We start from the raw sequence: 10,936 nt of genomic DNA on the forward strand, positions 1-10,936 counted from the left end.
TGAAGAATCCTGGCTACGGGGGAGAGGATCACTTGAGCCTAGGAGTTGGAGATTCCAGCGAACCATGATTGTGCCATTGCACTCCAGCCTGGGTGATGGAGCGAGACCCTGTCTTTAAAAATAACACCCATACTTTTGCCCATTGCCCTCTTACCAGCTGCCCTCACTCCTCTTACCCTGTGTCCAAATCCCACCCACCCTTAAGTCCCACATCCAGACTTTGCCCACATTCAAGACCCAAATCAAGTCCCACATTCTCCCTGATTCTTTCCTGTGTCCCCCTCACGTACAAGCCAGGCCTTCTGGAACACGTGCATTCTCAATGACATAATAGTCTACTTAAATGTAATTGCTTTCACGGGCTGTTGTTTCAATGTTAGTGTGTTCTTATGTCTCAGCTAGTTTTTGATCTCTCTGAGATCAGGGGTCATGTGCTATAATCCATCTGTCACCTCCACAGCACCTGGCACAGTGCTGCTGAAGCACAATTTGCTAAATTTGTTCAAGTCCTTTTTTGAATACTCTCAGAGGGGCTAGACCCTGAGGGTGGAACTGTGCTTCAGGGAGTGTCCTGCTGTAAAGGAGCACTCAGTCTGAAAGGGAGACTGACAAGAAACTGATGGGTCAGGGGGTGATGTGACAAGTGCTAGAATAGAATTATGCACAGAGAGGTCTCCAGGTCAGCTTGTGGGTGGATCAAAGAAGGCTTTTCAGAGGCAGTGATGTTTGAGCTGGGCTTTGAAGGATGAGTAGGAGTGAGCTGGATAAAGGGATATGGGAGAAGGGTTCTATTCCCATAAGAGGAGGACCATTTAAAGCAGAACAAAGAGTATTATAGATGCCAAATGCTGTCCAACTTGGTTTTCCCAGCCTCCTAGAGCAAACTCTTCTCTGATTACTTCAGCCTCCTCTCTGTTCTATGGTCATGGCTTGCCTCTTCCCAGTCCCACATCTTTGCCTGTTAAGTTAGAAAAAATGGTAAAAGTTGACATTCACAAGTGAAGCTGAGAAGAAAGGGACAAAAATCATCAAGTCACTCTGAGTCAAAAGACTAATGATAATACACACGACAGACAAGGAAAAACATTCTTAATATGTAACCTGATAAGAAAAAAAGACAAAGCTTTTAAAAAAATGGACAAAGCACATGAACAAACTTTTTTTTTTTTTTTTTGAGATGGAGACTTTCTCTGTCACCTAGGCTGGAATGCAATAGTGCAATCTTGGCTCACTGCAACCTCCGCCTCCCAGATTCAAGCAATTCTTGTGCCTCAGCCCCCCGAGTAGCTGGGATTACAGGCATGTGCCACCACACCCGGCTAATTTTTGTATTTTTAGTAGAGATGGGGTTTCACCATGTTGCCCAGGCTGGTCTTGAACTCCTGACCCCAGGTGATCCACCTGCCTTGGCCCCACAAAGTGCTGGGATTACAGGTGTGAGCCACTGTGCCCAGCCTATGAACAAATATTTTACAGATGAGAGAATACAAATAGCTGATAAGTACATGAAAAGACACTCAGCTGTATTTGTAGTCAGGGAAATGCAAGATAAAACAACAATTAGTACCATTTTCACTCATCAGATTGGCAAAAATTAAAGATTGATAACATCCAATGTTGTCAATGGTGTGAGTAAACAGGGACTCTCATACATTGTTAATGGATATATGAATTGCTAAACCCTTTTAAGAAAGCAATCTCAAAGTGACGATTAGAATTAAAAATGAACACATCCAGCTGTTGGCATACATCTGTAGTCCTAGCTACTTGGGAGGCTGAAGTTGGAGGATTGCTTCAGGCCAGGAGTTTGAGACCAGATTGGACAACATAGAGAGACCTCATCTCTACAAAAAAAAAAAAAAAAAATTAAACTAGTCAGGCTTGGTGATGTGTGCCTATAGATCTAGCTACTTGGGAAGTTGGGGTGAGAGGATCACTTGAATCCAAGAGTTTATGGTTACAGTGAGCTCTGATCATGCCACTGCACTCCAGCCTGGGCAATGGAGTGAGACTCCTCTTATCTTAAAAAAAAAAAAAAATCCTTTGGCACAGCAATCCCAATTTGGGAATGTATTTTAAGGAGATATATACATATAATATTTATTGCAAGGTTGTTTCTAGTAGCAAAAGCTGGATAGAATCTGAATTTCCATTAATAGGGGAATGTTAGGTAAATTATATAGTACTTAAATATAGAATATTATAGAAATATTAAAGAGTGTATTAAACCCATACATGTTGACCTGGAGGAATCCCCATGGTACCATGATATAATGTTAAGCAGCAAAAGCAAAAAGCAATCAGCAAGGACAGTGTCATAGTTTGTGAGGGGGGAGGGAGAGATATATGGGGAATGGCTGTGTACTATTAAATGATCTCAGAGAAAGATACAGAAGGCTGCATACTCTAGGATGTTAACAGTCATTACCTGAAGTGACAGGAGTGGGAGCTAAGGAAGGGAAGACATTAACTTTGAAAGTCTGCATTGGGCCAGGTGCAGTAGCTCAGTACTTTGGGAAGGTAAGGCAGAAGGAGTTTGAACCTAGGAGTTCAAGGTTACGGTGAGCCATGATTGCACCACTGCACTCCAGCCTGGGTGACAGCACGAGACCCTATTGCTAAAAAATTAATTTGTAATGACAAATATTGGCCAAGTGCAGTGGCTCACGACTGTAATCCCAGCATTTTGGGAGGCCGAGGTGGGCAGATCAAGAGGTCAGGAGTTCGAGACCAGCCTGGCCAACATGGTGAAACCCCATCTCTACTAAAAATACAAAAATTGGCGGGGCGCAGTGGCTCACGCCTGTAATCCCAGCACTTTGGGAGGCCGAGGCAGGCGGATCACGAGGTCAGGAGATCGAGACCATCCTGGCTAACATGGTGAAACCCCGTCTCTACTAAAAATATATTAAAAAACTAGCCGGGCATTGTGGCGGGCACCTGTAGTCCCAGCTACTCAGGAGGCTGAGGCAGGAGAATGGCGTGAACCTGGGAGGCAGCGCTTGCAGTGAGCTGAGATCGTGCCACTGCACTCCAGCCTGGGAGACAGAGCAAGACTCCGTCCCCCACCTCAAAAAAAAATTAGCTGGGTGTGGTGGTGGGCACCTGTAATCTCAGCTACTTGGGAGGCTGAGGCAGGAGTATCATTTGAACCTGGGAGGGGGAGGTTGCAGTGAGCTGAGATGGTGCCATTGCACTCCAGCCTGGGTGACGGGAGGAGACTCTGCCTAAAAAAAAAAAAAAAAAAAAAGACAGATATTAATAACGTGAAAAAAAGTACTGAAGAAAGAATTGAGTGAGGTCTCCATGTTCAGGGGTGGGAAAGTTCCTCAGTTCAGGGCCATTTGCCCCTCCCTGGCTTCTCTCCTGTTCAACTATTCAAATGAGCTAATTCAACAAAACTGAGGTAGTTTGCATTTTCTTGGTTAAGTGGGTTTAGATCCTGGGATAAAAACAGCCTCATTTACATATGTAGTTTGACCTTCTCTTGATATCAGTGAGCTCCAATAATGAATTAGAGCCAGTTAGTCCCAACTGCCTCCCTGAGAGTGACTTTCTTTTGGTGCAGGCATCTGTCCGAATCAGGATCAGGGCGAGTGTATTGTTAACACCTCTACCCATGAGTAGCAGAGAGGGCCCAGAGTCACCTGCGCTGCATCTGAAGATGGTCCAGCACTTTCCCCACACACACCTCGACATAAACTCATTAAATGTTTGCCCACTGACTGAAGAGAATGCCATTTGTGTCTCTGCTCCCTGCTTGTCAGCCACCCTGGGGAAACCCTTTCTTCTGAGCCTGAGCTACCCTGGAGGTCACAGTCCCACAGTCACCATGGCAACTCCCTTCAGGGTATGAGGGAGGGAGCTGAGGAAAAGAGTCAGAAACTTACCAGGAGGCCCCAGGAGAAAGCCACTTTCACAGAGAAAAATTTCAAAGTCTCAATGATTGGGTTGGTATATGGTGCACTGCCTTGTATGGGATGTGTCATTTCTGGAAAGTTACCCTATGTCATTCTTTGGGATAAAATTTTGTGATGTGACTTTAAACATACACTAGAGTTCCCTATATTGGGAACCTTGTGAATTCTTTGCAAAGTGAATAAAAACCCTCATTATTCTTTGAATGCAAGCATAGATATTCAGATGTCAAGTGGTTTTACAGTTCAGCACAGCAGTGCTTTTGGATTTGGAAGGTGTTGGGTAGTAAGAGTGTGAGTGGAGCCTGGGAAGGAATCTACTTTGAGTGATGCTTTGGATGTTATCTGGATGCTGTCTTAAGGTTAGTTGCTACCAGAAGAAAAGCCTGGGCTGAGGAGTCTGGTGTAGGTGATTTATAAAGGAATTGCTCTCAGGAGAAATCTGTAGGATGGGAGAAACAGGATAGGGAAAGGAAAGAATCCAGGCAAAGGTCAGATATCAGGTCCCAGACTCAGCCTGATCCCGTGAGGAGTTCTGGGGTGAATTATACCCCAGCATTTACCACCTTGAATCAAAGGAGCTGGGCTTTATACTCTCAAATTAGTCAGTTATTGCTTATAGGTTTCCCAGGATAAAGTGTACAATTTTCAGAGGAAAGCAGCTTTGGTGCCCCCGGTCAGTCTTCTGAAAGTCATCAGTGCAAGCTGTTAGCAACAAAGAACACAGAGGTGGAGAGTGGGCATGTGGAGCTGGTGATAGAGATTTCAGGGGATCTAGGAGGGTTTCAATAGAGTCTACTATAGGTGCCAAATATGGTACATAAATGACTCTCCAAGGGCTCTACCTTAACAACAAAAAATCAGTGAAATTAATTAGCTTCCCACAACACAGTATTTAGAACCATGTTTTAGAAGAAAGATAATAGTATATGTAGGCAGATACAGAATTGGTTGAGAGAATATTTCTGAAGAATATGGAAAGAATGGCTGTTGATTTGGTAGACAGCTCTAGAAGTAGAACACAGGACTCCACCTGGGGCTTGTATTGTGAAATATTTATATCTACATCTTAGAGCAGATGGAGAGCTCTTGCCAAGTATATCTGTGGATTCTCCTAAACTGAGAGGAAAGGTAATGGAACAAATGACAAAAGAGTTGAAAGGAAGATTCCAATTAATGAATAACTGTAAGATTAACATTAAAGAAATAAATGTAAATGTAATGTGAAGTTAATTTCATTATGATCATCCACATAATGGAATATTATATAGCCACTGTATTAGTCTGTTCTTGCACTGCTATAAAGAAATACCTGAGACTGGGTAATTTATAGAAAAAAGAGGTTTAATTGGCTCACAGCTCTGCAGGCTATATAGAAGGCATGGCAGCTTCTGCTTAGCTTCTGGGGAGGCCTCAGGAAACTTACAATCATGGCAGAAGGTGAAGGGGGAGCTGGCATTTCACATTGCTGGAGCAGGAGGAAAAGAGAGAGTAAGGAGGTACTACACACTTGTAAACAACCAGATCTCATGAGAAATCACTATCACCATTCAGTCCTTCTAGGCCTCAGGGCCTGTGATGGGTGGGGCTTCCAGGAAGGCCTCTGAAATGCCTTCCAGTCCTTTTCCCCATTGTCTTGGCTGTTCACAGTTGACTCCTTCTTTTCACTTTTGCAAATTTCTGCAGCCTGCTTGAATTCCTCCCCTGAAAATGGGATTTTCTTTTCTACCACATGGCCAGGCTGCAGATTTTTCAAACTTTTATGCTCTGCTTTTCTTTTTAAATATAATTCCCATTTTAGGTTATTTCTTTTCTCATGCATATGAGCATAGGCTGTTGGAGGCAGCCAGGCCAACTCTTCCACATCTTGAATGCTTTGCTGCTTAGGTATGGTAAATCATCACTCTCAAGTTCAAAGTTCCATGGATTCCTAAAGCAGGGACGCAATGTAGCTAGGCTTTTTGCTAAAGCATAGCGAAAGTAACCTTTACTCCAGTTCCCAATAAGTTCCTTATTTCCATCTGAGACCTCCTTAGCCTGGACTTCATTTTCCATATCACTATCAGCATTTTGGTCAAAGCCACTCAACAAGTCTCTAGGAAGTTCCAAACTTTCCCTTATCTTCCTTCTTTTCTGCCCCTTGCACTCTTCAAACCTCTGCCTGTTGCCCAGTTCCAAAGCTGCTTCCACATTTTCAGATATTTTTATAGCAATGCCCCACTCCTCAGTACCAACTTTCTATATTAGTCCATTCTTGCACTGCTGTAAAGAAATACCTGAGACTAGGTAATATATAGAGAAAAGAGGTTTAATTGTCTCATGGTTCTGCAGGCTGTACAGAAAACATAGTGGCTTCTGCTTCTGGGGAGGCCTCAGGAAGCTTCCTATCATGGCAGAAGGTAAAGAGGGAGGGAGGCACTTTACATTGCCAGAGCAGGGGGAAGAGATAGGTAGAGAGAGAGAGAGAGAGAGAAGGTGCTGCACACTTTTAAACTAGCAGATCCCATCAGAACTCATTATCGTGATGACAACACCAAGGGGTATGGTGCTAAACCATTCATGAGAAACTGTCTCTGTGATCCAATCACCTCACACCTGGCCCCAACACCAGCATTGGGGATTACATTTCAATATGAGATTTGGGCTGGGACACAGATCCAAACCATATCAGCTGCTAAAAATAATGTCAAAGAATAATAATGACATGGAAAAATGTTCATAATTATTTGGTTATAAAAGGCCATCACAATATGCATGGAAAATATTTTCAAAGACATATTCTAAAATGGTGTGATTCTATAAGTGGAATATAATTGATTTTTGCTCTCTCATTTTGCTCACCTCTATTTATATATTTTTAAAAATTATAAATTGTGAAAAAACCAAGTAGCAGGTTTTTTTTTTGTTTTTTTTTCTTTTTGCTGTATGGAGAAAATATAGCTAAAAACAAAAGACATAATTCTAAATCTGAATGCATTTATTAACAGCTTCAAAATGCATGAAGCAAAAATTATAGAGCAATGATCAATAATTAACAGAAGGCCAGGTGTGGTGGCTCACGCCTGTAATCCCAGCACTTTGGGAGGCCGAGGCGGGCAGATCACGAGGTCAGGAGATCCAGACCATCCTGGCTAACATGGTGAAACCCCGTCTCTACTAAAAATACAAAAAATTAGCTGGGCATAGTGGCGGGCGCCTGTAGTCCCAGCTACTCGGGAGGCTGAGGTAGGAGAATGGCACGAACCTGGGAGGCAGAGCTTGCAGTGAGCTGAGATCACACCACTGCACTCCAGCCTGGGCAACAGAATGAGACTCTGTCTCAATAATAATAATAATAATAATAATAATAATAATAATTAATAGAAAAATAGAAAATCAGTAAGGCTATAGAAAACTTGAACACCATCGACCAAACCAACCTAGCTGACATTTGTAGAACCTCTTCTGCCTCTGCCACCCCTGGGACAGCACGACCAATACCTCCTCTTACTCCTCCTCCTCAGCCTACTCAATGTGAAGATGACAAGGATGAAGACCTTTAGGATGATCCACTTCCACTTAATGAATAGCAAATATATTTTCTTGTCTTTATTTTGTTTTTAACATTTTCTTTTCTCTAGCCTATGTCATAGTAAGACTACAGTATACAATACGTATAACACACAAAATATGTGTTAATTGATTGTTCATGTTATTGGTAAGGCTTCTAGTCAGGAGTAGGCTATTGGTAATTAAGTTCTGACTGGGGAAGTCAAAAGTTATACACAGATTTTTAAACTGTGTGCTTGTATCAGTGCTCCTAAACCCTACATTGTTCAAGAGTGAATTGTATAGAACAACATTCCTCATGAACATAGATGTAAAAATTCTTAACAAAATATTATGAAATCAAATCCAGAAGTACATAAAAAGGATAATGCATCATGACCTAGGAGATTTTATACCAGGAATTCGTCGCTGGTTTAATATTTGAAAACCAATGAGGCCAGGTGTGGGGCTCATGCCTGTTATCCCAGCACTTTGGGAGGCTGAGGCAGGCAGATCACCTGAGGTCAAGAGTTCAAAACCAGCCTGGCCAACATGGCGAAACCCTGTCTTTGCTAAAAATACACACAAAAAATTAGCTGGGCGTGGTAGCAGGCACATGTAATCCAAGCTACTTGGGAGGCTGAGGCAGGGAGAATCGCTTGAACCCAAGAGGTGGAGGTTGCAGTGAGTCGAGATCATGCCGCTGCACTCCAGCCTGGGTTACAGAGTGAGACTCCGTTTCAAAACAAAAAACAAAAATAAAAACAACAAAAATTAATATATTTTGCCTTTTTAACAGAGTAAAGGAGAAAAACCTATAGGGTCATCAAAATAGATGCAAAAATGTATTTGACATTTACTTATTTATAATAAGGAAACTTCCTCAATCTGATAAAAAGTATCTAAGAAAACGTACAGCTAACATCACCTAATGATGAAATATTAAATACTTTCCCTGTAAGATTGGGTAAAGGTAAAGACGAATGCTCTTATCATATGTATTCAACATTGTACTGTAGGTTTTAGCAGCTGCAATAAAGCAAAACAGACAAAAAAAAAACCCATAAGCATACAGATGGAAAGGGAGAAGTAAAACCATCTTTGTTCACAGATGACATGATTTTTCTATGTAAAAAGTTCTAAAGAAAACTGCTAGAACTAACGTGTGTTGAGCAAGGTTTCAGGATAGAAGGCCTATTAGGTACAAAACTAAACTGAATTTCTATATATTAGCAGCAAACAATTGGAAATTCAAATCTTTAAAAACATCATCTTTAATGACATCAAAAACATTTAATACAAAAGACGACAAAAGACGTATAAGACTCTGAAAAATTTAAAAAAATTGTTGAGAGAGCTCAAAGAAGACTTAAATAAATGGAAGATATGTAATGTTTGCTGTGGACTAAATTGTGTGCCCCCCAAATTTATATGTTGAGGCCCCAACCCACGATGTGACTTTATTTGTAGATGGGCCTTCTAAGGAAGTAATCAAGGTTATATGAAGTCATAGGGTTGGTCCCTGATTCAGTAGAATTAATGTCTTTATAAAAACAGACACGGAGACTTCTTACTCTCTGTCTATCCATTACACAAACAAGAGGTCATGTGAGCACACAGTGAAATGGTGGCTACCTACAAGCCAAAAGATGAGTCCTCAGAATGAAACCTACCTTGCTGCCACCTTGATCTTGAACTTCCTAGCCTCCAGAAGAGTGAGGAAATAAAATACTATATATATATTATATGTATAGTGTATATATATATTTACACTATATATATAAAAATATACCATATATATAAAACAAATATATATTTTTAATTTAATTTTTTTTTTTTTTGAGACAGACTCTTGCTCTGTCACCCAGGCTGGAGTGCAATGGTGCAATCTAGGCTCACTGTAACCTCCGCCTTCCAGGTTCAATTGATTCTCCTGCCTCAGCCTCCCAAGTAGCTGAGATTACAGGTGTGTGCCACCATGCCTGGCTAATTTTTGTATTTTTAGTAGAGGCAGGGTTTCACCATGTTGGCTAGGCTAGTCTCAAACTCCTGACCTCAGGTGATCCGCCCGCCTCGGCTCCCAAAGTGCTGGGATTACAGGCGTGAGCCACCACGCCAGGCCCAAAATTCTATTGTTTAAGCCACCCAGCCTTTGGTATATTGTTATGGCAGCCTAAGCAGAGTAATACAATGTTCATGAATCAGAAAACTTAACATTGTCAGATGTCAGTTCTGTCCAGATTGACCTATAGATTCAATACAATCCCAATTAAAATCTCAGCAGACATTTTTATAGAAATTGGCAAGCTGGTTCTAAAATTTCTATGAAAATTCAATGGACTTACAATAGCCAAAACAACTTTGAAAAATAATAAAACTGGAAGACTTATTTACCTGATGTTAAGGCCTTATTATACAGCTACAGTAATCAAGACAGTGTGGTTGGTACTGGTGTAAAGATAGCTATATAGATCAATGGAACACAGTGGAAAGCCCAGAACTAGACCACTACGTACAAAGCCAGTTGATTTTTGACAAAGCTGTCAAGGCGCATTAAGAGACATGTACAAGAATGTGCAGCACTATTCATATTAACTCCAAACTGGAAAGCCACACAACGTCCATCAATAGTAGAATGGATTAATAAATTGTGGAATGGAACACTATCCCATAATGAAAATGAGTAAACTATAACAGTACATAAAAATACAAGTTAGTCTCATAGACATAATGTCAAATGAAAGAAGCCAGACACAAAAAGGTATGTACTCTATGATTGCAGCTATATATATAACACAGGAAAAACTAACCTATAGTGTTAGAATTCAGCATAATGGTTAGTCTAGAAGGGCAGGGGAATGACTGGAAGGGTCTGTGAAAGGGCATCTGAGGTGCTGGCAATGTTCTGTTTCTTGATATGGGTGCTGGTATACACGTGTGCATGATTTCTGAAAATTTATCAAGATATATACTTAACATTTGTGCATTTTTCTGTATATATCCTATACTTTGATAATTTTTTTTATTCCTATGCTGAGAGCACAACATAACACCCAACTGGCCATTGAAGAATACAGAATACAGAATCCTTTCATCTGGATTTTACATTTCTATTAATGTCAGTTAGATCACATTCAGGATTTTTTGTTTGCTTGTCTGTTTTTGTAATCTTTAAAAAAAATTTTTCTTTTCTTTTTCATTTTTTTTTTTTGAGACAGAGTCTTGCTGTGTCACCCAGGCTGGAGTGCAGTGGTGTAATCTCGGTCACTGCAACCTCTGACTCCTGGGTTCAAGCGATTCTTGTGCCTCAGCTTCCTGAGTAGCTGGGATTACAGGTGTGTGCCACCACAACTGGCTAATTTTTTATTTTTAGTAGAGAAAGAGTTTCACCGTGTTGACCAGGCTGGTCTTGAACTCCTGGCCCTAAGCGATCCACCCACCTTGACCTCCCAAAGTGCTGGGATTACAGGCATGAGCCACCATGCCCGGCC

The sequence above is a fragment of the Pongo pygmaeus genome, chromosome 19 (assembly GCF_028885625.2).
Source record: "Pongo pygmaeus isolate AG05252 chromosome 19, NHGRI_mPonPyg2-v2.0_pri, whole genome shotgun sequence".
Taxonomy (NCBI): domain Eukaryota; kingdom Metazoa; phylum Chordata; class Mammalia; order Primates; family Hominidae; genus Pongo; species Pongo pygmaeus.